Source organism: Castor canadensis, chromosome 8 (genome assembly GCF_047511655.1).
Source record: "Castor canadensis chromosome 8, mCasCan1.hap1v2, whole genome shotgun sequence".
NCBI lineage: Eukaryota > Metazoa > Chordata > Mammalia > Rodentia > Castoridae > Castor > Castor canadensis.
This window is the reverse complement of record NC_133393.1, coordinates 37,525,847-37,553,252: the sequence shown is the minus strand read 5'-3', so window position 1 is coordinate 37,553,252 and position 27,406 is coordinate 37,525,847. Positions and strand designations below refer to the sequence as shown.

At 40.2% G+C, this 27,406-nt stretch overlaps 1 protein-coding gene and 1 pseudogene across 1 annotated transcript in view; both read left to right on the top strand.

The window, feature by feature from the left end:
• The window catches only part of LOC141425901 (uncharacterized), a 119,484-nt gene that overhangs the window by 75,108 nt on the left and 16,970 nt on the right, over positions 1-27,406 (top strand). The window lies entirely within an intron of this gene.
• On the top strand, positions 26,507-27,191 carry LOC109696821 (small ribosomal subunit protein eS6-like; annotated as a pseudogene).

Below are 27,406 nucleotides of genomic sequence, written 5' to 3'. Positions count from 1 at the left end.
AGTGAGGACCAGGACAAAGACTTTAAGTGAAGGAACGATAGCTTTGGAGTGGCATTTTGGAAATACTCATTGAAGCATTAGTAGCCAAGAATGAGTTTCTTGAATTGTAGTTTGGACTCTTGAAACCAGGTTTCCCCACCTCATTTTCCAATAGCTGGGCATTTCTCCTGCTGTTATCCTGCAACCTCTAGCCAGCTCTGGTTTTCTGTTCTTTCTCATGAGCTCCTACAGAAGGGCTAAGGGAAGAAAGGAAAGAGAGGAGTCTTAGGAAAAGAAAAGGTCAGGCACAGGCCCACACAGTCTGTCATTGAGCAAGGCCAGCATTGGAGGTATGCCGCTCAGGTGTCTCTTCAGCAGTCAGCAGTATACGCTGTGGGAAGTGTAGGTGGCTGACAGCTGCAGTCATGGGACTCATGTCCATCCATGTTCTCCTGAGCCTCTTCAGCCAATGTCTGAGCATGGCAGCATGCTCTGGCCAGATACAAAGGACTTTTCTATCAGGCAGCATGCACTCATTCCCTGGATGCCAAACCCATACCTGCTGTTTCCTCTCCCCTTTTCCTGCAGATACATTTTCCCCAGTTAGACTCTTGCTCATTGTGTTCATCTGCTCGTGTTGCTGTAGCAAGTGTCACAAGCTGGGTGGCTTCAGCAACAGAAATTTATTGTTCCACAGTTCTGGAAGATGAAAGTCTGAGATCAAGGTGTCAGCAGACACCATGTGTCTTCTCATGGTCTTCCCTCTGTGTGTCTCTTCCTGTAAGGCCATCATCCCATTGGATCAGGGCCCACCATAATGTCACCCTTGTAATTACCTTTTACCTCAAGACTTTATCTATGAATACAGTTACATTCTGAGGTCCTGGAATTTAGGAATTCAGAGTTAGAACTATGAATTTTGGAAGAACACAGTTCAGCCTATAACACTCATCTAATTCTATCTTGGCATCTGTTTCTCAGGTGCTAGGTTAATCCAGTAGGAGACATAACTAGGAGATGTGTTCAAAATGCCAGTGACTCATTTCTTTCTGTTCTAGCCAAACTCCATAACTGCAATTACAAAAGTAAATATAAATATAGAAAAACATGAAAAATATGCTTTAAACTTGAAATAAATCTCCAGTTTCTTGGGTAGTCTCTAATCTCTCAGAAAAAAATCCTCATAAAAGGGATATTGTAACATAGAAAGCAGAAAGCAGCAAGCAAAATTAAGATTATTCCTGGGATGGGTTGGTGGAGTGGCTCAAGTGGTGGAGTGCCTGCCTAGCAAGTGTGAGACCCTGAGTTCAAACCCCAGGACTGCCTAAAAAAAAGAAAAAAAAAAGATTATTGCTATTAGTGGGTCCTCCAAGTAGAGCGGATGGCCCTTAGGCAGGTAGTACATCAAGTGTGGCTGACATGAGGAAGCCACAGGTCTGTCCTTTGCACCCAACACTGGATTCCATCACCCATATGGAACAGTCTCCTGCAGCCAAGATGGCAGATGCAGAGCTTAAGAGGCATGTGTTGGCAAGAATGGGGATGAAAAGTAAACTCTAGCAGAAATTTGGTGGTTTTATCATTTGTTGGCTGACATCTGAATAGTATTGGCAGTGTCTTAGGCTTATTTTGATTTAATGAGTAGGGAGAATGCTTTAATTGGTGTCTTTTATTTGTAGTTTTTGTCATTCATGTTCATGGGAAATTAGAATGGTTTCCCTCTTCGTGATTCCTTCGTGGGAAGGTTGGCAGTGTACCAGACCAGCAACTGTTCCATTGGAGAGAAAGCTCTTCTCTCACTCAGTAAACACATTTTATTACTTGGAAAATTGCTCTGCATTAACACTAATATGATCCTGATAGTTTAAGGGTTCCTTCCTCATAATTATTTTAATCTATCACCCATTTTTAAGGGTTTAGTCAACATTTAATAAGTGCCCATTGTATGACAAATTCCATAAAGAACCAGGACTGGATTTTCTCAAGAGTGTTAAAAACAGATAAAATCTTTGTTCATAGTATGTGTTATGATTTTCTTTTAAATCAGAATTTTTTTTTGAGGTAAGGTCTTGCTATGTAGCCCCGGCTAACCTTGAATTTGTAATCCTCCTGCCTCAACCTCCCATATTCTGGAATTACAGGCATATAACATCACACATGGCTTGGAATCAGATTGCCTTACTTTCACCAGGGTGACCTGGCTGTTTTCATGAAATTGTGGTGAAATACAAATAACATAACATTTGCCATTCTAATCATTTTAAAATGTATAGCTGTATAGTATTAATTACAGTCACATCATGTGTGTCCACCACCACCACCAATTTCCAAAACTTTTCATTACCCAGTGCTATGATCATGCAAGCACTGTACAATGCTCTCAGTTCCCCTTCTCTAAGCTTTTGTAATCACTACTTCCTTCTCTGTGAATTTTCCCAGTCTGCCTGTTTCACATAAGTGAAATCATGTATTTGTGTCTGGTTTATTTCACTTAGCAAAAAATTTTAAATTATTAGCATATAATAGTTGTAATAGGGAGATACATTGTGATCTTTACAGACACACTGTGATATTTACAGACACACAATATGTCTTGGTTAGATTTCTCCTCCCCTCCTCCCCGCTTCTTAGAACAATTTCAACAGATTTCATTCTTCTATTTTCATATAAGAATACAAAAGACATCCACCATATTCATCCTCATTCACCATTTCCTATGCCCTCCCTCCTCTCACTGGTACCCCCCACCCTGGGAAAAGAACTGCTTTATCCTCCTGTCCTTCAGTTTTTAAGAAGTTTATATATTGATAATCCAATGGAGTTTTGCTTTGCTTTTTCAGACATGTATATATCTTGCTTTAATCAGATTAACTCCCCCCATTACTTACTCTTTCTCTATCATCCTGCTCCCCTATTATTCAACAACTTGCAATGTATTATGTTATATAATATTAACGTAGATGGGATATTTCAGTATTTTTCATTCTCTAAGAAAATATTTTAAAGGTCTATCCATACTGAAACATATAAGAGCACTCCATTTGTTTTTACAGATAAATAATATTCCATATATATATATGCATATATATATCACATTTTGCTTAGCCATTCGTCTATTGAAAACATTTGGGTTGTTATACTTTTTGTTTACTGTGAACAATGCTGCAATAAACACAAATATCTGTTTGAGTCCCTATTTTCAGTTTTGTTGAGTATATATATACCTTGAGGTGGAATTACTTGGGCTTATGGTAATTCTACATTTCACTTTTTGAGGAATAACCAAACTGCTTTCCAGAGCAAGTGCACCATTGTACATTCCCACCAGCAATGTTTCAGGGTATCAATTTCTGGACCTTCTCAACAAAACTTATTTTCTGTTTTGTTTTATAGTCATTCTGATGGGTGAGCAGTGGTATCTCATTACTTTGATTTGCATTTCTCTAATGACTAATGACATTAAGCATCTTATTTCAGTGTGTTTATTAGCCAATTGTATAACTTCTTTGGAAATATGTCTATTGAAGTTCTTTATTCTGGGTACTAGACACAAGATTTATTTGCAAATCATATATCCCCCACTCTATATGTTGTCTTTGTACTTTCTTGATAATGTCCTTTGATACACAAACATTTCAAACGTTAAGGAAGTCCAATTTATCTGCTTTTTATTTTGTTGCTGTGCTTCACGAAGCTTTACCCCATGTTTTTATTTTAAAATTTTTATAGTTTTAGCTCTTGTATTTAGGTCATTCACCCATTTTGAGTTAACTTTGTCTTTTTGTTGTTTATTTTTGTTTTTTTTAAATGCCTCAGAAGGATTTAAACTGCTCTGAAACCCATCTGACCAGCTTGTAACATGTCCAGCTATGCATAACAGAATGTGGCTTTGCAGCAGTTTGCTTTTTTTTTTTTTTTAACAGCACTAGGGACTGACATCAGGGCCTGACACTTGCTGGGAAGGTGCTCTACCATTTGAGTCACTCTGCCAGCTCTTTTCACATTGATTATTTTTGAGATAGGGTCTTACTTTATTCCCTGGGCTGACCTGGAGAAATATAGGGTCTTGCTTTATTCCCCAGTCTGACCTGGTTTGCAATTTTCCTACTTGTACTTCCCTGCGTATCTGGGCACCTGCCATTGAGCCCAGCCCAACTTGTGAAGTTTTTGCCTGGGCTGGCCTTGAACTGCAATCCTCCCAACCTCTGCCTCCTGCTTATTAACTTAAGCCACCACACCTGACCTATTTTTGTTTTTGAGGTAGGGTCTTGGTGTACAGCCCAGACTGGCCTCAAAATTGCTCTGTAACCCAAGATGAACTTGAACTCTCAATGCTGTTACCTCAGACTCCCAAGCGCTGGGATTACAAGTGTGTGCCATTATGCCCCGCTCAAGTTAATTTCTGGAGGGTGGGGGGAAGATCCATTGGCATTCTGATGAGGACTATATGGACTCTTAGATCTGGTTAGTACTGACAGCATAACAATATTAAGTCTTCCAATCCATGGACACAGATGTCTTTCACTGTTTATTCAGGTCTTCTTACATTTCTTTCAGGAATATTTTATCATTTTTAGATACAAGTCCTATACCCCCTTGGTTAATTCTTTGTGGTATGAACTCAGGGCCTCTTGATTTTTAGGCAGGCATTCTGCCACTTGAGTCACCTCTGGCTCCTTGGTTAAGTATTTTATTCTTTCTGATGATACTGTAAATTGAATTATTAAAATTCACCCCTTTTCCTTGTTCAGTTTAATGTGTTTTGTACATTTATACTGTTGTACAATTTTCACTATAATCCAGTGTTAGAACATTTGCATCATATTCCCTTGTGACTATTTATAGCCAATCTCTGCTCTTGTTCTACAACCCCAGGCAACTTCTGATGTGTTCTCTGTTTCTATAGTTTTGATTTTCTTAGACACATTTTAGTTTGTCTAGAATCTGGTCTTTCCAAGTGACCTAATCTCTCATAGCATCAACTACTTACTGAATGAGCGTCTTGACCTGTCCTAATGTAAGAGAAGATGTCAAGAGCCAAGCTAGCCAGAGCAGGATTTGTCTGACTGGGTAGTTCTGGAGAAAACACCAATGCCTGTGTTTAGTCCTGCAGGTTTCTAAGGCTATTGAATATATCTTGAGCTCCTGCTGTACAAATCTATTACAGAGAGAGAGTCAGTAAAACCAAACACATGAACATTTTGGGGACACACTCAAACCATATCCAAACCATAGCCCAAGGTGGATGAAATGGAAACAATGGCTGGGCAGAGGATAGGTACCAATCACCAACTATCAAAACTTCAACTCAAACAGACCAAACCTAGAGCTTCTGAAGAATATTCCAGTCCCCATTGTAACTATACAGCTTCCTAGGACTAGGGCATGGCTCAAGTGGTAGAGAACTTGCCAAGAGTTCAATCCCCATTACCACCAAAAACCCAAAACCCAAAACCCAAAACCAAAACAAACAAATAAACAAACAAAACAAAAAACAAAAAACAGCAAAACAAAAAAATTCAAAGCAAATTATACAGCTTCTATACTACATGTTCTCCTGGTGTGTAGCTTTTATTGACTTTCCTTTAGAATTGTATTTTTGCTCAAAACTCTTCTAAGGAAGGCCAAACCATGGTTAACAAAAACTCAAAGTGCTTCCATTAGCTCAGATAAAAAGCTCAGTTACACTAACCTACTTCTTGCTGCCAAATACAAAGGCAATGCAAGGCTCAGATGTTACAAGTTGTTGAGCAGTTTTCTATTCAAAAGAACAAGAATGCTAGGTTTCTTAGAGTGCACCAAAACCTCCACTCTTGGGGATTTGTTCAAAGGGTGGGAGTTAGGGTAGTATTTTTGGTTGGGAGGAAGATATATGGCTGGGAAATTTGATTTGTTTGAAATTAATGGGGGAAAATACTGAACCAAAATTCATTTGAGTTACTGCTGTATTCTTCCCAGTTCTCTAGGATACAATAAACATTTATTGAGGACCTATTCTGAGAGAGGTGCTGTTCTAAGTCCTGTGGGGGTAGAGCAGTGAACAAAACAGACAAAAGAATTCCTGCTCTTTTTTCACTTTAGTGGGAGGAGACACATAACGAAATAAATATATGAGCTATAAGTGGTGTGTGGTTGTAAGTGCTGTGGAGAAAAGTGAATGAGGACAGCCCCAGGGAGTTCTGGGTGAGGATGGATGAGCAATGACTGATTTTAAAGAGAGTGGTCATAAAAGGCTTCATTAAAAGGTGGAAAGTGAGTGACAAGCTGAAAGAGGACAGAACAAGTTATACTAGAGGAATGAGTGGGCAGGTAGAAGGAACAGAATAAAAAAAATTCCTGAGCTGAGCTGAGAATAGGGCTGGTGTAAGTAATGGGGAAGGATGAGGGAGCTGAGGGGACAGAAGGAGGAAGAATGGGAGGAGATGAAGCACAAGGGAGTGGACCACATGTGGGGACTTGTAGTTCATTATGACCTTTGCTGTTTCCCATAGTGAGATGGTGGGAATCACTGGAGGCTTTGTGTATAAAGTACATATAAATGAATTTTATACTTAGACTTGTGTTCCATCCCCAAGGTATTACAACATCTGAAAAAAAAAAGTCCAAAATCCAAAATACTTCTAGCCCTAAGCATTTCAGATAAGAGATACTCAGTTCCTATAATATAACACATGAGCTTGTGATAAGGGTGGGGAACACAAGAAGGTAAGGAGACACTGAATAGTGGCAGTGAGGGGCTGTTTTAAATAGAATGGCCGAGATGTACTTCTCTGTGATGTACTTTCCTCAGTTATCTCTATGGACAAGGCACTGTGCTGGGTTCTGAAACATTCTCTATATAATTCCAGCCCTCAGGGGACTTAGAATCTGTGGTAGGCACAATTTTAGGGTATTGCCTAAGATTCCTGCCCCCTCCCCCAGGGTACATGACCTGCATAATCCTCAAGACTTCCAATATGGTGTCCTAATCACTCCATGACATGGTATTAATGATACAGCTGCTTTTAAGAAGGGAGATTAACCTGGATGAGCCTGAACTTAATCAGATGTACCTATTAAGACTCTAAGCTTTTAAGTAGAGATCTGAAGCATGAGAAAGATGTAATGCCAGGTTTCTCCACTGCTGGTTTGGAAGATGGAGGTGGCCATAGGGCAAGCACTTGCCAACAGCCTCTCAGAGTAGCCCACTGCCCATAGCCACCAAGAACATAGGGATCTCAGATTTACGACTATAAGGAACCCCTCTCCTTTACCTTCTCAGCCAACAACCTGAATGAACTTGGAAATGGATTTTTTCTTAGTTAACTTCAATTCTCAAGACAAGAATTAAACCCAGATGACATCTTAATTTCAGCCTTATGTGGACCTGAGTAGAGGACTCAAGTCCATGCTGTGCCTGGACTTTGGACCTACAGAACTGAGAACAATAAATGAATGATTTTTTTAAGCCGTTAGATTTATGGTAATCTATTATGGGGCAATAGAAAACCAATATAGATTCTAATAAAGGGCTATGAAAAAAATATATCTGCATCTACAATACAAAGGGCATTCACAAGGAAGGGGTGGGGACAATTGTTGCTTTTATGAATGACAATGGGTGCATGATTAGGTGGATTGTGGATAGAAACCTACAATGACTAGTTTAAAATTACTACATCTTGTTTCTCTCCTTAAACCTTTACCATCTCATCTTTGCCTTACTTGAAACTCTTCAGAGAGTTCCCACCGCCTGAGGGAGAGTCTACACTCGTGAGCCTGACATTCATTCCAGCCCTGCCTTCTTCTCCAGGACCCAGTATTGCAAACTCATCTCTCTGTCTCCCAACTTTTCCACTCTAGACTGTCAGTCACTGTCCAACTGACCAATCCACTGTCCTTTTGGGTGGTCTAGAACATCTTTTCCAGCAGTTCACACCACCCCGTTAGTTCAGAATAGAACAAAATCATCACAGACAAGATGAGCCATGAGAAGGCAAATATTTTAGCTCTGGCACGTATCCATAGACTTAAGATGCTGAAATTATAATACATTTCAGAACACAGCAATATAGCATGTTACCTCCTTGCCAAAAGTATTTGAAGGATTCCTATTTCATATTCTGAGTCAGGTTTTCAGCCTACTAACCAAAATCTTCTAAGGTACAACCCCAAAATACCCTTCCAAAACTGTCTCCTGTGATACTGTCCCATGGGTAATGTGTTTTACTTCTGCTGTCCTGGCTTTGCCATCTGAGTTCTTTCCTCAAGCTGGCCTCTGTCTCTGTAATGTCCAACTCTTTATCCATTGACCAAATCTTGAGGTTCAAAGAGGTTTGGTTATCTGCTCAAAGTCACAGAACTTGGGAAAAACCTCACTTTTCAGGTCAGGATTCATCATCTCTTCTTTAGTACTTCAAAAAATATTTTGATCCTAGTCTATCCAATCCTGCCTTGTCTTTTAGTTACTCACATATATAAAAAGAGACTTGTCAGAAAGCATATGGCTCCAGAATTGGAAAACGCAAGCTCAAATCCCAACTCTGTCATAAACTATGTGATCTTGAGCAAGTAATTGGACTTCCCTGACCCTCAGCTTTATCACCTGTAAAATGGGGGAAAATATCTATCTTCCAGGATTTCTTGTCATATGGTAACACACTTAGTGGTAGAAATGGGCTTTTTCATACTTGTATTTCCTTTGCCTTTAAATACAATGTCCTATAAATCATATATAGTCAAAAAAGTGTTGGTTGAATAAAATCCCCCGAATATTTTTGGATCATGTTGTAAAGTTATTATCAAGTCAGAAGTGACACTGTTTTGGTCCCTTTAATTTTTAAAATAAATACTTCTTCTATTGACAGTAGCCATCTTAAAACCTTCTTTCTCTTCAAAGGCATAGTACTCTTTTACATTATCAAATCATACCAGGAGGTGAAGAGCATTTTGTTAGGAACCATAGAAGTCATTTCTACACAGGAGCTGTCTGGGACTGCAGGAAGAATGAGGGTGTTTGCCCAAAGGCTGTCTGCTTTAAGGACAAAAGCCAAGTGCTGCTTTTTAATATTAGGGAAAGTTTGTCTCTCCTAATTTATTTAAAACAAAAGGCTTGTTTAAACAGGTTCTTAGCGGATTGCTTTTGTAAAGGAATTGTTCTATGTAATGCGCTGAGTTTGTTATGGCAACTGATTTAAATTTGACAAAGACTGTGTCACTAGCTGGTGGGTGGCTCTGTAATGAGCCCACCAGAAAGACAATCACCATGCTCAGAGCCTGGAATAAATAGGACTCTGGCTGAGTGGTGGGAAATGCTCTAAGGCTGGGCTCATGCATTGATGTTGCTATTTATGATCTGATTTGGGGGATACTTAAATTCATTTTCTTAATTCTAACATGGAAATAATCACCTGTCCTAACTGTAGTCCTAGCCTTACTATAAGAGTCAAGGGAGTAAAATGAATTTAAAATCACTTTGAAGGATAAAATGATATAAAATATGAAGAAGTATTATAAAGCTTAAAATTGCTTGATTATAATCGCCACAAATTCTGTTTAGTAATAAGTGGGGTATAAATAATAAATAAACACTGTCTAGAGTAAGATATCTGAAGCACCAAAATTCTCAATTCATCTTGCAGGCAAGCATGTTAGTGATTTTTTTTGGCAGGTCACAGTAGGTCATATGCATAAAGAGACTTTCATTGAAAAACACAAGTTGAGTATCTAGTATTACTGTAGCTTTGGAAGAAGCTTATTATTGTAAGTTCTGCTTGCTCAAGTGACCCAGGTTTATGTAAAATAGGGGCGCCGTATTTTGCCATCTTTTATAAAGTAGCACAATGGGAATTTTCAGTTTGGAAGACTGTATGTGATCTTGGGCTAGTTGCAACTTTTTCTGTAGTGATAGTTGATATAAATAAGTTGGGAAGTAAGGTGAGACAATGGTAGTGTCTTCCAAACTTATTAGCTCCTCTTATGATGTTGGGATAGGAAGCCTCTAAGGTGATCCTAATGACCTCTGTCTCCTAGTTCATACCTTGGGCTAGTTCCCTATCCCCTTCTGGGTAGTAGGGTAATTACTGATCGCTTGTAAGAAATAGTATACAGTGGAAATGATGAGAAGTCACTGTGTGATTAGGTTTTAAAAAGATGGTGGCTTCCATCGTGGCCACACCATCTCTTGCTCTCTTTTAGATTGCTCACCCTGAGAAAAGCCAGTTGCCATGGTTGATGCATCTGTATGGAGAGGCCCATCAGGTGAGGGAATAGGTTTGCTAATGAATGTGAGAATGAGCCTGGAAGCAGCATCCTAATCACTCCACTCTGGGTATGAGGGGAGAGACTTCAGATGAGACAGCATGACCAGTCTCGTGAGAGTCCTTAACCAGAGGAACCTGAGGTACTCCTGAATTCCTGTCCTGCAGAAGCTGTGAAGTAGTAAGTATTTGTTGTTTTAAGCTACTAGGTTTGGGGCGTAGCAATAGATAACTAATACAGAAGCACCATTTATATTTCATCCATCAAAATGAAAGCATACATATTTTAAAATATTTAAGGCTATTTAATATTTAACATTATTATTTTTTAATTTATTAGCATATTATAGTTGTACCGGGGTACATTGTAACATTTACAAAAGAAGGGAAGAAATCTTAATTGGATAAGATCTGGAGTTCAGATTTTTATTCTGGACTAGATTGGAATTATATGATTATTAAACAGATTTTATTTTTAAATGCTCAAAAAACAAAGGGCTTTTCATTTATTTTCCGAGAACAACTGGAAAAGCTATTGGGATATGCCCATGATTCTACCCTTGGGCAAGGAAGAATTAGCACATGGAGTAGTTTGAAGGAGCAGTGGAGGAAAATATAAAATTATTTTATGCTTATAGCCCACTAAATCCAGCTCATTCAACAAAATGATCCAAGTGTTTATGTAAAGAAGTAAGGGATGCGCCCTGCTGCTTAGAATCGCCTCTAGCCACAGAGGATAAATAGATCACCAAAAATAAGGGTTTTACCAATGAGGAACTTTGGAGATCAGCCAATTGACAAGAATGATGGTTGTCCCAAAATTCAGACCCAACAAAGAACACTGGGAACACCAGTTCTTTGACCCCACTCAACAGTTGCAAAGGGAATTAATTTAGTTCCTGAGTAATGAGAAGGATTGAAGTTTCCAGGAAAGCTAGGCTTCTTGCCACCTAATCAGAGCCTTACAGGTCGAAAGCTTGCATCACTGTTTTCCATAGTGTTTTTACAAAGCATGACATCCACAGAGCAGGAATAGGTATTACCAAGGAAAAGAGGGTTCTGTGATCAAAAAATTTGGAAAATACTAAGTTAGAGCTAAAATAGCGATCCTTCCTGCAGAACTTCTCAGAGAGATTTTAAAATGCTAAAGTATGTTGGTCAGGCTTCTACTAGAGATCATATGGTATTGCATTTCCTGCGTCATGTTTTACCACAAGAACACTTTTCTTCATTTCCAGGAATTTGTCTTTGGAAATGCTTGTTTAAAAAGTTGCACTCAGAGATGGTCTAACCAGATGTCCCATAACAACTGTAGCTTACAGTTCTGAGATATCAGGGCAATGCTTTCTTTGGTTCTTGGACTAGCCCTCTTGAGGTATCGTCTTTTCCCCCAGCGTCTGATATTGTCCTGCCATCCTCCCTCTTGTTCCATAACTTGCCTCTAAACTTGACCCTTATGACTGTACTTACCCAAGATTGATGGATCGTTCTGTAGCTCAGACCCCATACTACTGTGTTCTAGAAGTCTATGCCAGCCTGTTGAGGCTTGCAAACTTTAAATTGATAAAAAAAAAAAAAAATTATTTCCCCAAATATTTTCATGTTTGTGCAAGAAATATTGCTGGAAATTCAAGCTCTACGAGATAATATAAGATTTTATGTTAAGTCCCTGCTTAAACATGTCCATGACTCCCTTTGTTTTTTCTCCACACCCCAGCTGGCAGATTCTGGCTCTCATTACCTCGTAAGCCTCCTTGCTTGCCCAATTTTCTGAGCTCCTGCCACATTAACCTAGTCCATAACCTTGAAAGCACTTATTCTCCTTCTTTCCCTCCTTTTCTTTTCTCTCAGTCTTGCTCACACACCTGAGGGTATTAGTGCATTTCCCTGTTTTGGATCAAACTCCTTCATCCTTCTCTTTGCTTGGGTGTCTCCTGTCTGCTCTTCAGGTCTCACCTTGCCCCTTGTAGCCATGTGAGGTGCCCTCCTTTGTGTTACCGTCACCATGCGGTTATGTGTGGAAAAATACTTGTCTCACTGATGCTTGTTTTCTCGTCTGTATCTTTCTCTGAACCTTAAGCTCCTTGAGGCAGAAATTATGTCTTATTTGTTTCGACATCATGTCTGGCACACAGTGTATGTACAGTAAATAAATAAATGTGTAAACATTTTGTTGAATATTTGTAAGTAGAGGACAATTGTCTTAGTCTGTTTGGGCTGTGATAACAAATTACCAGAGACGGGATAGATCACAAACAACAGAAAATTATTTGTCACAGTTCTAGAGGCTGAGAGGTCCAACATCGAGGTAGATCCATTTTCTGATAAGAGCCTGTCCCTCTTAGATGGTGCTTTCTCACTGTGTCCTCACATGCTGAAAAGTACAAAGAAGTTCCCTTGGCCCTGTTTTATAAGGCACTAATCCATTCATGTAGATACTGCTGCCACAATCCAGTCATCTCCCAAATGCTCCAGGATTCTAACACCATCACCTTTGGGGTTGGGATGATGGGGGCAGGGAGAGAGGAGGGGAAGAGCTCCTCTCCTCTAGGAGAGCAGAGGAGAGGAGAGGCAGAGAGAGATCACAGTGCTTTTTTACAACCTGGCCTTCGAATTCTAATATCACTTCCATTGGTTACTGGTTTAGTCAGTGGGATTCCATAAGAAAATATTAGACTGGGTGACTGAATCTGAAGAAATTTAGTTTCTCATAGTTCTAGAAGATGGGAAGTCTAAAATTAGGGTGCCAGTATGGTCAGGCTGTGGCAAGAGCCCACTTTCTGGTTTGCAGACAACCTTTTCAGGGTGTGCTTATATGGTAGAGAGAGAAGGCATGGTCTCAGATATGTCTTTCTGTATGGGCACTAATCCTGTTAGGAGAGCCCCACCCTCATGACCTCATCTAAACCTAGTTACCTCTCAAAGGCCTCATGTCCAGCCATCCCTCTATTGGGACTTAGGGCTTCAACATATGAGCTGGGGGGAGGGAGGAAAGGGACAATTCAATCAATATCAGTCATACAAACTAATCCTGATAAAATGTGGGAACAGACTCTGTGAGGGCACAAATATCAGTAGATGGATGATTGGGAGATATCGTGGAGCTTGCCTAACAAACAGGCAAATTTTGTCATCCAGCTAGCTCTTGTGATCACCAGCTCAGGCCCTGGAATTTTGGAGGCCTCACCCTCAACCTCTGCTAAAAGTTCTTTGTCTTTCCAAGTGACCTCTTGATAGGATTCATTGTCTCCTGCTTGCACTGGTTCTCTTGTTCAGGTCCCCATGTGGTCCCTGGGAAAGAAGCACCTCTGCTCTAAAGTGGTTGGCCCTTCACATCCTTAAATGGGGTGGAGGGGTGGGGGTACTCCGGTGGCCAGGGCTCTTGGGAAAGGAGATTCCAGTAGCCAGATAGTTGTTCCACAAGAGTTTTATAGGCTACAACTACGTGCAAGAGTTAAAGATAAATAAGCATCACAGGAGAGGACAGTTGCTCCCTCTTGGATCTGTCACCATCAGCCAGACTCTTGCCTTTAGCATTCTTGGGTGTGTTTTAGAAACCAGTCCTTGTGATCTCTAACTCCAGGGAAAGTGGCTGAGTTCTTGAAGGGTTCTTCTTGAATGCCCATTGTCTCTTAGCTGATGGTGAGTAAGAGGCCAGCCCCTTTCCCTTTCCCTTTGGAGAGGTATTGGGAATATACCCCCCCGAATATCTCACTTCCTCAGATTCTTCTGCCATTCTAACTCTGAGATCCCAGTTTTTGTCCTGTGTAGTAAAGCACTCCTCAGATGATTTCTCATTAATTAAAGTAGGTATTCATGCTCCCATGCTACAGAGGAGGAAAGTGAAACTTGGAAAGTTTAAATAACTCACCAGAAGGTGCTACACACACAGTTTTATTACTTGCTTTTAAATAACATCTCCAAAACAAATGATCACTTCTTCTATAAGCAAGTGATAAAACTGTGTGTGATAAATTAATCCCATTATATTTACACTTGATCTTGCTCTGTAATCTACATTCAATGGTAATGAATATAGGTAGGTATAAGAATAATTACCACTTATTGAGCATTTAAGATGTGCCTGTCATCAACCACAGATGATTTCTCATTAATTAAAGTAGGTATTCATGATTTCTTACCTCCTTGCTACGGTTCACATTATCTCCTCTGCCAGCTCTTTTCTTCTGGTCACTCCTATTCACCCCATTAAGGCTCTGTGTAGGCGTTTCCTCCAGGAAGGCTTCTTTGTCATCTGCCACTGCTCAGTCCTGCACTGGCTTCCTATGTGTGAGCACAGCTCAGTGATCCTTCTTGAACACTTCATGTCCGTTGCTGTCACCAATAAAACCGGATGTCTAGTGATCAGCTTCCTCCACACTGTTGTATGCTCGTGTGATGCCTTATATATCTTTAACTCTTGCACCTAGTTATAGCCTATTAAACTCTTGTGGAAGGACTATCTGGCTACGGGAATCTCCTTTCCCAAGACCCCTGGCCACCTGACCACCACCACCCACCCCATTTAATGATGTGAAGGAGGAGGCACTCTTTCTGGAGAATGAAAATAGCAGCTGGGTAGAGCCCAAGTGTGATCTATGTTTAATTGATGTTAAATGAAACATTTAATTCAGACCACACCATTGGACTTGGCTAGTTCTTCTTACTTGAGGGTGTGTTGCTCCCTTTTGTCAGATGTCACATTCCATCAGGAAGCTGCTATTTGCTTCTGTCTTAAGTGAGGAAAGAAGTAGGTGGCCTGAGGACTACTGGCTGGGCCTCTTATGAGAAAAGAGCTTTCTTTCTAGACCACTTGATATAATGGACTTAAGTGAATACAGGACTGGCTGACAAATACAAGACGGCCGAGATGACCAGTGGGCTTTTGACAGAAGCAAATTGGACAGATTCTGGGAGATGACTTAGTCTCAGGCTTTCAGTTAGAATTGGGTTCAAGTCCAGTTATCGAGAGTTTGTAGATGAGTCACTTAACTTTGATTTCCCATGGAAATCAAAGAGAAAAAAAGAGATTTTAAGTAGAAATTTTGTAGTAGTGTTGTGAAATTTAAATGACATAATTTATATACATGGTACCCAAGGATATCATCAATAAATGTTTCCTTTAGGGCTTGAGAGCACTTAGCATATGTGAGGCCCTAGGTTCCATCCCAGCACCAAAAACCAATATTTCCTCCTTACTTGTTTAGCTCATGATCTTTCTTATACAGTTTATCTCTGTTAACCATCCCTTAAAAACTGGGTCCCAATTTTCACTGGTTTAAGGATCACACAGAGATGAGCACAGTGGGTCACACCTGTAGTCCCAGATACTTGGTTGAAGGCCAGTCTGGGCAAAAAGTTAGTGAAATCCCATCTCAACAAACAATGCAGATGTGGTGGGCCATGCTTATTATACCTACTCAGGAAGCTAAGTAGGAGGATTGTGGTCTGAGGTCAGCCCTGAGCAAAAGCACAAGACCCTATCTGAAAAAAAAAATTAAAGCAAGAAAAGTCTGGAGGAGTGGCTCAAGTGGTGGAGCACCTGCCTAGCAAGTGAAAGGACCTGAGTTCAAATCCCAGTACCTGAGATCCTTGTTAAAATTCAGCTTCCTAACCCCAAACCTAGAGATTCTACTGCAGTGGTCTTACAGCCCAAGAAGTTTCATTTTTAACAATCATCCCAGGTAATTCTTAGTCAGACAGACTGCTGTCCGCAATTCTGCAAACATAAATTGAAGACTGCACTCTCTCTTTATCATGAAGACTATTTTTCTTTCATTAGCAATAGCCTGAAGAAAAGACCTTTTAAGCTAAATATTTAATTATACTCTTTCCTGGGAAATACTGAGAAAAACAAGCAGTTAGCTGAGGAAATATAGGAGATGGTCGAGTAGGCAGTGATAGACAATGGGAAAAGGTGTTTTTCATCAGCCTAAAGAGCATGTCTTCTGCCCTCTTTGGGGATCAGGGAGCAAGGAGACGTGGGACATGCAGTCTGTATTGGAAATGGGGCTGTAGGAAGGGTGCTTGTGAGGCTGGAGAGCTTCCAGCTTCCAGCAAGTCAGCATTTTTGAGGTGCAGCCTTACTTTCTTGTTTTCAGGATTATAAATTTTCTCTGTGTTAGATCTATTCAAATTTAAGCATCAGTACTCATATATATCCCTAAGCTAAATATTGGAGATGTTGCTGTTATCAGTGGTTTCAGATTGCCCAGTCCCTGTGGCCTTCATTAGAGTGGAAAATGGAGAGGTGAGCAAACATGGTCAACCTGATTCTTGCAAAAGCCCCACCGAGTCCTGCAGGAGATGGGGGCCCTCAGGCTGCCTCACCTTCCCAGTTTCTCTGCAGGGCATTTTGCCAAAGAACACCTGGCAGTGGCTCCCAAAAAGAGGTTGTAACTAACCAGGCATGAGCTAGTCCTGGAATTTCCCTCACTATTCTTATTTTTCATTCCTCCCCCTTTTACAAAAGTACCATTGAAATTATTGCTTTTTAGAGAAATGCAATCTGTTGCTTTCAGATTGCTGGACTATGGGCATGTGGTGATTTTATGTTTAAGTTTTTGAGGAACCACCGCTGCCCAGTGTAGCTTTCCCACTGTTGTCCTGTCATCACTTATCTACTGGGGTAGAAGGCAGGTGGCACAAATTCTCAGCTCTGCTGTTGAACAAACATTTTTTTCAAATTAGGGTAAACTGCACATAACATATAAACTTACAATATTAACTATTTTAAGTATTAAGTTCTGTAGTGTTATGTGCATTCATGGTTGTGCAGCCAATCTCTAGAAATCTTTTCATCTTGCAAAACTGAAACACTATACTCACTAAACAACTCTCTAGTCCTCCTCTCTCCAGCTCTTGGCAACCCGCAATCTACCTTCTGCCTATGAATCTGACTACTTACTGTAGGTTACTCATATAAGCAGAATCATACACTATTTGTCTTTGTTGGGTTATTTTACTTAGCATAATGTTTTCAGGGTTCCTCCATGTTGTAGCATGTGTCAAAATTTCCTTCTTTTTAAGGGTGAATAACAATCAGTTGTATGTATGTATCCTCATTTGTTTATCCACTCATCCATCAATGGGTCCTTGAGTTGCTTTCACCTTCTAGCTTTTGCCCAGAATGCTGCCAGGAATATGGGTGTACAGATATTTCTCTGGGCATTGCTTTCAGTTATTCAAAGATTATGCCTAGAAGTGGAATTACTGGACCATATGATAATTCTATGTTTAATTTTTGAGGAACAGCCATACTGTTTTGCATAGCAGTGGTATTGTTTTACATTCCCACCAGCAGTGCATAAGTGTTTCAACATCTTCACATTCTTGCCAACACTTGTTATTTTGCTGAGCAAATACTCTACCACTGAGCTATCCCCAATTCTTTCCTTTCTTTCTTTTTTTAAATAGTAGCCATCCTAATGGGTGTGAGGTGCTATCTCATTGGGATGTTGATTTGCATTTCCCTAGTGACTAATGATGTTAGGCATCTTTTCATATGCTTGTTTGGCATTTGTGTATCTTCTTTAGAGAAACTTTTTTTTTTTTTTTACTCTGTGTGTCTCATAGCTTCTAGCCCTCTAGTCTTGTCCTCCTGGATGAGGTTTATTTTCATCTTTTCCTGACATGATTCAGGGGTAATTCCTTATTTGTCTAAGTCAGTGCTTCTCAACCCTTGCTGCCTTTTGGAACCACCAAAGGTAGATTTAAAAAATACCCAGGGAGGTAGAGCAAGATGGCGGCACAGACGTTCAGTGATTGTCTCTCACAGACACTCAAGTTAAACAGCTATTCATGCACCAAACTACTTTCACAAGAGCTAAGGAAATTATACGAGAGACCACAGTGCCTGCTTTTAATAACAAAACAAAAATGTGTCTTTTCTTTTTTTTCCTTTTTCTTTTATTATTCATATGTGCATACAAGTCTTGGTTCATTTCTCCCCCCTGCCCCCACCCCCTCCCTTACCACCCACTCTGCCCCCTCCCTCTCCCCCACCAATACCCAGCAGAAACTATTTTGCCCTTATTTCTAATTTTGTTGTAGAGAGAGTATAAGCAATAATAGGAAGGAACAAGGGTTTTTGCTGGTTGAGATAAGGATAGCTATACAGAGCATTGACTCACATTGATTTCCTGTGCGTGGGTGTTACCTTCTAGGTTAATTCTTCTTGAACTAACCTTTTCTCTAGTACCTGTTCCCCTTTTCCTATTGGCCTCAGTTGCTTTTAAGGTATCTGCTTTAGTTTCTCTGCGTTGAGGGCAACAAATGCTAGCTAATTTTTTAGGTGTCTTACCTATCCTCACCCCTCCCTTGTGTGCTCTCGCTTTTATCATGTGCTCATAGTCCAATCCCCTTGTTGTGTTTACCCTTGATCTAATGTCCACATATGAGGGAGAACATAGGATTTTTGGTCTTTTGGGCCAGGCTGACCTCACTCAGAATGATGTTCTCCAATTCCATCCATTTACCAGCGAATGATAACATTTCGTTCTTCTTCATGGCTGCATAGAACCCCATTGTGTATAGATACCACATCAAAAATGTGTCTTGAAGATGGAGAAAGGAAAGAGTCACCCCCTCCCCAACTCCAAGCCTCCATTTGGGAAAAGAAAGAAAATTAAGTCCAGGCCTTAGACCTGAAACTGAGTTCAGGTCCACCATTGCTGGGCAAAGCCTTGGGATCCCTACTACCAGATCACTACAGGTAGTGTGAGCTTGTTGAATGGCCATAGACCAGGCAGCTGAAGGTATCCACCACCCTCCTCCAACTCAGGGTGGCAGAGCAGAGAGTGAGACTCTGGAGCACAAAAGCGAACACAGGGCTTTGGGTTGGAGCCCAGTATATGGCTGGTGGTGTGACACCCAGCTGCTGCTAGAAACTGAAAGCCCCCAATGTAGGCCCAAGGCCACAGTTGGAGCCTGTAGGCCAGCCTCATCATCAGGTGGAGACTTGTGAATGGAGGGACAGATTCAAGTTTCTGCCTCATCATTTCTTGCCACAGAGTGGACCCAGCGCACACTGGCCCTCTCCTGAGACTGCAGTGCTTCAGATGTAGGTATTCTCAGCTTGGTGTCAGCATTGATAGTTAAGGGTTTGTCTCCACCACCAACCCCCAGGCCAGTGCTCACAGATGGGGCTTTAGGACTGCCCTGGCACCAGGCAGAGACATGCATCCCCATAGGACAGACTTGTGTTGTAGCCTGTATTGCTGCCAGCTGTGGTGTGAGCCCCAAGGCACTGCTGAGATTGTGGCTGTGAAGTTTGGGTACAACCCAACTTAGCAACAACCTAGTGACCAAAGGACTGCTTTCACCAACACTACTCCATTCGCTGGGGGTAGGACAGAGAAATAAGTATAAGACTGATACACAATGGGATACTATTCAGCCATAAAAAGAATGAAATCCTATCATTTATGGCAACATGGATGGAACTGGAGATCATTATGCTAAATGAAATCAGCCAGAATAGAAAGACAAGTAGCACATGATCTCACTCATGTGGTACCATCAAAGTTGAGAATAGAATGAGAGTTAGTAGAGACTGGGGAAAATAAGGAGGAGGGGGTGGGGAAAGGTAGATCAAGGGGTACTAAGTTAAAGTTAGATAGGATTAAGAAGTTCTGCTGTGCTATTGCAGAGTAGGATGACTACAGATAACAATAATACACCGTGCCTTTCAAAAATCTAGAAGAAAAGATTTTGAAAGTTTTCGCCATAAAGAAATGGCAAATGTATGGGAGATAAATGTTTAACCTGTTAAACATTATCAAATATATAAATGTACACGTGTGTTAAGACATTGCCTGGTATCCTATAGTATGTATGGTTTTGATCAGTTAAAAAATAAATTAAAAGGGCTGATGGAGTGGCTCAAGTGGTAGAGCATCTGCCTAGCAAGCAGGTGAAGCCCTGAGTTCAAACCCCAGTGCCACCAAAAATAGATTAATTAATTAATTAATTTAAAAAATGAGAATGTTTAGAGGTGGTCCTGGGTACTGGTATTTCTAGAAATTTCTTACTTAAGGGGGTGGAATATGATCAAAGTATGTTATATGCTCACAATGAAACACATTATTTTTTACAACTAATATATACTAATACAATGAAAATAAAACTTCCCAGTTTAGCCCCAGATTTTCAGATAGGCTGTTAGGATGAGAACCATGGGTCTAAACCAACCACAGTAGTTTCATTTGCCTTGACAGGGATTGGGATAGGACTTGTCATTGACTAGGTTCTAGTGAATGTGACATTACAGCTTCTAGGAAACATTTACTTTCTCTTAAATGGAGATGGGGGAGGGGCTCCTGGGAATGTAGCTCAGTGGTAGGGCACTTGCCTACATGTGGGAGGCCCTGGGTTCCATTCCTAGCACCACCACCAAAAAAACAAACAAAAAACAGAAAGAAAGAGAGAGAGTGAGAGAGGGGCAGACAGACAAACTTGGGACAAGGTGGAAGATGGGATGAAATGATTTATCTTCTCCCACTGAATAGGACTGAGTTAGGACAGTACTCTTGCTGCAGATCTTAACAAAGGAGGATGATTCTCTAGTGAGAGGCACTAGTCTAACTGTGTCACATCAAGAACAGAACCTAGAGAAATATTACTGTTGAGTTGCTGACTTGATCCACCTTGGAGCCTGCTGCCTCTGGAATTCCGATGTAAAATAATGAGTGTCTTCCTTATTTAAGCTGTTTTGAGTTGGGTTTTCCATTACTTGCAGCTGAAAGTATCCCAACTTACTATGTGCTGGGAATTTCGGGAAGGCACAGGACTATCCTGATGTTCTCTGTTATAATAAAAGGACCAAGACATAGTTGCGCACAGACTTAATCCCTGGATAGTCATGTTGAAAGTGCAATTCCCTGCTGTCCAAGGTTTTTTAGGCTTCACTCAGAAGGCAGGTGATGCAGTTGGACAGGCTGTGCAATCAATAGCCAGCCCTAAACTAGAGGATTTCTGAGCCTAAAGCCAGAACCAGAGGCATTCTGAACTTGGATGCAACCTCTGCTTCAAGTGGCTGTGGTTCACACTAAACCCTCAAGTCTGGGTCAATCACAGATTTTAGCTGCAATGTGACAAAGGAAAGAAATTGTGTTCATGAGAACATTGAGTCCAAATGACATAAGTCTTTAGATATTGAATTTAACACCTTGGTGTGATACCTTAACTCAAACAAGTAACTTACTTAAACTAATGGCTAGCCAGGCAGTACTTATCAGGTTACCTGATTCTCAGGTTTATAGTAATAGTAAACTTCTTTGGGATCTTCTTAACTGAAGAGATCTAGGTGTTATCAGATCAGTGTTTGTCTCTACTATAGTGTCCTTCGATTATACCTGTGAGGGTGGCTTCTGCGTAGGGAGTAGATGTCCCCATTTAGTAATTTCCAAAGGTAAGGTTGGGTGAGGGGACACATGGGATATTTTGTTTGTTAGGCATAGTTCTCTGCCAAAATACCAAATAGAGCATATGTTCAGCACTCATAAATCTCAAGAAAACAAAGATTTTGTTTAATTGACAAATGATTAGATGTTTAGCTAATAGCACTGTGTGACAATAGCCATCCATAGAAAGATTGAATTCAACATTAAGATAGTGAAAAGAGTATGTATGTCTCTAAGAAATCACTGAAGTGGAAAATACTAAAAGCATAATTACCATCAACCTTTCAGAATCTACTTTTTGATCTATTTTTGTAGATAGTATCTAAATTTGAAATGAACATTGTTGAGTAGAAAGTTTATTCAGATCCTACCCATCAATGACTCATCCCTGGCCTTTGAAATTGCTTATTTGGGTTTATGGTTTCTATCATGAAGCTATAGCCCTGCATCAGTACTTCTGAAGTTCCTTAGAAGAGAGACTTGCATAAAATGCACCTTAGCTTTAGAATGAATGCAAAAATGTTGGAGGAGAAGAATAGGAAGGAGAAAAGTTCTGTGATAACAATAAGATATATGGAAATAGCAATGTTCACTTAATTAGGTTAACATATTACGGTGATGTTAGGTCCAATGTGTGATGTTTAAATGGAAGCCTCATAGTGATGCCCACAGCTCTGTCATTTGGTCATGAAGGCCCTTAGAAATAAAGGGATTTTCAGTATGAAAACTATAAATGAAGATAAATTCTACCCATTGTGCAGAGCATATTCAGATTTACTGCCAGAATTCTGAAGACACAAGAAGTGCAGAAAACATAGAATACTTTGGAAAGATCAAACACAACACCATCCCCAGTGGTAATTGCCACAGATCTTCACAAAGGAGAGTAATTCAGCCAGAATAGAAGTGTCACCCTGTACAGTGTCAGCTTGTCAGGAGAGAAGAAGCTAAATGCTGAGTTGGAACTGTCTTGCATGTGAGATGGTGGGAGTCAGGACAGGGGCTTCTGATGCAAGGGCAACTTGCAGAGACCTTCTGCTGCCAGGCTTATGCTTGAGAAGATGAACAGGACTCAACAAATGGGCAGCAGGTTTCTTGGCCCTTCAAGGCAGTGTCTTGAAGTCACCTGTATTATGTTACTCTTTCCCACAAGATCATGGTGGGGACTGAGACCATTAAAATATATTAAGCCAGGGCTGATCCTGCCCTTCAGAGTGAGGCCATGCCGGTCATTTTTCCTTAAATCAAACCTTCCTGAGACATTGGCTCACCATATCTCTTTGCCCCAAGAATAAAGGCCACACACACAGAGACTGAAAAAAAGAAACAACCATATATAGGAACTTGGAGAGACAGAAGGATAGAGTATGAGAACTGAATGTGAGAATTAAAAATGGTGATCCAGAAAGAAGAACACAAAGAAATAGACAGGTCTGAATCATTGAGAAAGGTGGCTGTTCAGTCTTGGAAGAAATATGTAAAATCATGCCTCTAATATGGCATTTCCCAAAACACCAGATCTGTGGTAAGGTAAGTTTGTGAAATACTAAATCTCTTGCCTAAACCTACTCCCTCCTCCCTGCCAGCAATCTGTAATGCAAAATAGCTTATTAGTGAATGGCACTGAGAAGTACTAGATTTATATAAATACAGAACCTCTTTTTACATATTACCCCATTCTAGAAACATCCTTCAAGGCTAGAACTCTACGTTACACATTTGTTTTACGTGATAGTAGTAAGTAAATATGGCAGCCACAGCATAGGGGTTTAGTTAGAGGAAAAAGTATAATACAATGGGAAAAACGCCAAACTAGGAGCCAGGTGAGCTGATATCAGTTGCTCTCTTCTTCCAATTCATTATATCTATGTAGAAAAAAATGTTCTATGCAGCTTATATTGCTGAAAATCCAAAATCAGAGAGAATTGAAATGATAATCAGGTTGAGGATCCTGGTTTTTCTCCTAAATAGCTTAGTCTGTCTAAGTTACTTAACCTCTCAGACTTCATTTTACTCAGTTGTAAAGTGGAGGAGTTAGACATCAGAATCTCTGTGATCCTGCCAAATTTTAAACTTCTTATGTATCAGAGGAGCATTGATAAAAATTTTAAAATAATTTTTTAAATACCTTTTTAATTAGTCCCAGGCAACTCTCTTCCCACTTGTTAAAAAAAAACAAAAACAAAAAAACAAGCAAACTCAAGGGAACCAAATTATTTCTTCTTCTGTTGTGGAACGCTGAACACAGACTGAAAACTTCTGTCTTGTCAGAAGGTATAAGCAAGGTCTTTGAAAGGTGTGATATTTTCTAGAAGTGTCTGACTTGGATTTTCTTGAGGCTCTTTTAGATTAAAGTTGCAGGACCCTGACTGAGAGAATTTATTGGCTCAGATAACTTCGACATTCAGGATTACATTCTGGCTTTGGGAACAGGAAGATCTGTGGACCCAAACAATGTAATGTGAATGTCCTCTTCCTCAGTCTTTCAACTCCGTTTTCTTCTTGGTGGGCTTCGTTGTCAGGAAGGCTCTGTACTTGGTGACAAAGATGGTTTCCTGTAGCTCTAAGCTTCATGATCCTTAGCTGCCATGCTTGAAAAAAGGGGTAGCACCCTACCTGAAACATTTCAAGCCAAATAATAATTGTTAAGCATCCTGAGTACCTGCCATGTGTCAGGCACTGTTCTGACGCACATAGGCCTCACAACAACTCAGGAAGTTGCTACTACTAAATTTCCATTCTATACTGGAAACTAAGGCTCAGAGGGATCAAATAGCTTGCCTACTTCTTGTAATGTGACCTTGGGCAAATTACTTAACCCACTGTGCCTCAGTTTCCTCATTTGTAAAAAATGCCAACAACAGCTATTTTCTAGGTCATTGTGAGGACTAAGTAAGTATATGCAGGAAGTGAAGGATAGGATCCAACATAGAACACGATATATAACTAGGAGTCAATAATTATTGGTACTCTTTCCATCTTCTCATTCCCTGCTTCTTTCCTATAACTGTCCAATGAAAGTCAATTTCATAACTTCCATGGTCTCTTATACCTTAGCTTAAATGCTTGGGACCATCTCTTATACCTTAGCTTAAATGCTTGGGACCAGAACTGAGTTGGAATTGGGCTTTATTTTTTTCTCAGATTTTGGAAATTTGCATTTTACATAATGGGATAGCTGATTTGGGGGGAGACACTTTTAAACAAATTCATTATGCTTCATATACACCCTATATACATAGCGTGAAGATAATTTTTTTTACAATATTTACAATAATTTAGTGTGCATGTGATGTTTTGTTTTTTGTGGTTTTTTTTTCAGTACTGGGACTTGAACTCAGTGCCTCATGCTTGCTAGGCAAGTGCTCTAGCACTTGAGCCATACCTCCAGACTTTTAGTTTATTTTTCATATAGGGTCTTGCACTTTTTGCCAGGGATGGCCTTAGAACATATCTTCCTATCTATGTCTCACGTGTAGCTGGGATTGCAGGCATGTGCCACCATGCCCAGGGCTGGCTTAGAACCACAATCCTCTCATCTCTGCCTTATTTTGTGCATTTTGACTGTGGCTTATCACATGAGATAGGATGTGGAATTGGCATTATGTCTGTCAGAGCTTAAAAATTTTGGATTTGGGGGCATTTTAGGTTTCATATTTTGGGGTTAGGGATGTGCAATTTTTAGTAGCATTAGATAAGAAAGGAAGTATCACAATGGATCATTGCTGTGGATTGGTTATAGGAAAGTAAGCTCAAAGTAGCAAAGCTGGAACCAAGATGTAATATCCATGTTTCAAAGATGGGGCTGAGGGTAAGAACAAGGTCAAAGCTATGAATCTGGCCTACATGGCAGCCAGTAACAAGTCCTGTGTACTGGACAGCCAAATCCAGACAGGAAAACCTTTAACTAGAGCCTCTTACACTGCTCGTGCTGGGGCAGAAGCCAGCTTCAGAGCATGCCAGCAGGAGAGCTGCAGGGGGTGGCCCATTCTCCCCATGAAGGAGATGGTAATGAGTTAACTTGACTGGAAGAGAGAGTATGGAATCCAAGCAAAGGTCATATCCTGACAGGCAGCCTTTCATTGATGGTGGCTACATGATGAGTTAGTGCTAAATAGTATTCATAAATTATTTGGCAAGTTTCACAACAAAGATAGGATCTTACAGAAGATTTAACATATGCACTGGCAATAAATATTTCTTCACTCAGTTGTGAAGTATCCCATGAACACATCATTGAAGGTGGTTTCCATCAGAATGAGAGCAGCTCTTCTGGATTTCCTGACCAAATGATGGTGCCTAGAATCAAAAAGATTCTAAGCCTCCAAATTTCTCCTAAATTTCTGCAAAATTAGTCGATGTGTCTTGACCTCTTTTAAAATGCAGTATTAAACCAAGCCACCAGGTGAAAGCCTGCAATGTCTGTATGTTGAATATTTTGCTTCCACTTGTTTCTTTGGTGAGTCTGCAAGAGCCATGTCACCTAAGCTACTGAAACTGGACAAGAGGAGAACTCAAATGATACCTTCAGTGCCAAAGTGTCTATCAGAGCCCTATCCATCGGTGCTTATTGACATATACTGAGCATCATAAGATGCCAGGAGCACAGAACGAGAAGGCAGAATGATGCCTCTAATGACAAACATCTCTGTATTAGGAAAATATTTGTTATATCAATTTGGTTCCCCCTCTCATAAAATCTCTGGTTGTCATGATGATGGCAAAAAGCTAATCATGGGAGCAAATTATAAAATACTACGGGAAATATTTTATTATAACATACATGAGCTTTGTTCCATTGGGCACTTTTGACATAAGCTGATATTAATAGACTTACTATTCTGGTATTTGGCTTGTTGCCAAAATATCAGGAAAATTGGCATCAAGATGAAGCTGAATATCTCCTTCCCAGCCCTTGGCTGCCAGACACTCATTGAAGTAGATGATGAATGCAGACTTTGTACTTTTTTATGAGAAGCATGTGGCCTCAGAAGTCCTTGCTGATGCTCTGGGGAAGAATGGAAAAGATATGTTGTTCAAGTCGATGGCAGGAATAGCAAACAAGGTTTCTCAGTGAAGCAGGGTGTCTTAACCCCTGGTCATGTCCATCTGCTACTGAGTAAAGCACAGGAAGGAAGAGAGAGAAAAATGCTAATCTGTTCATATAGGTGTACAAAACTTGGGTAGTGTGTGTGTGTGTGTGTGTGTGTGTGTGTGTGTGTGTGTGTAGCTGTGGCCCAAAAGAACCAGCAGATTTTTCAAACTTTTCAACCTCTCTAAATTAGAAGATGACATGTTCTAATATCTGGCATTATGTACCCAGCCCTTAAACAAAGAAGGTAAGAAACCTCAGAGCAAACCACCCAAGATTAGGATGGTAACATGAATGCCAGCATATTCCTCTGAAGAAACAGAGTACTAAGAAAAATAAGGAAGCAGCTGCAGGGTATGCTAAACTTTTGACTAAGAGAATGAAGGAAGTCAAAGTAAAATGACAGGCTACATTGCCAAGAGATCCAGGTTGTTTTCTCTGAGAGCTTCTACTTCTAAGTCCAAATCCAGTCAAAAATAAGAAAATTTTAAAAGAATAATAAATAAATGAGATCTCAAAAAAAAAATCAGTAAAATACCCTCAGATGCTCTGAAATACAGCTGCATTTTGTCTTCTTTACATGGCCTCAGAATACTGACTGGCTGCAGCTGTAGAAAAGAAGATCGTGGTATTGGTAAAAAAAGAAACAATGAAGGCTTAAATACAAGTATTTATTAATTCATTTTGTATGAAGC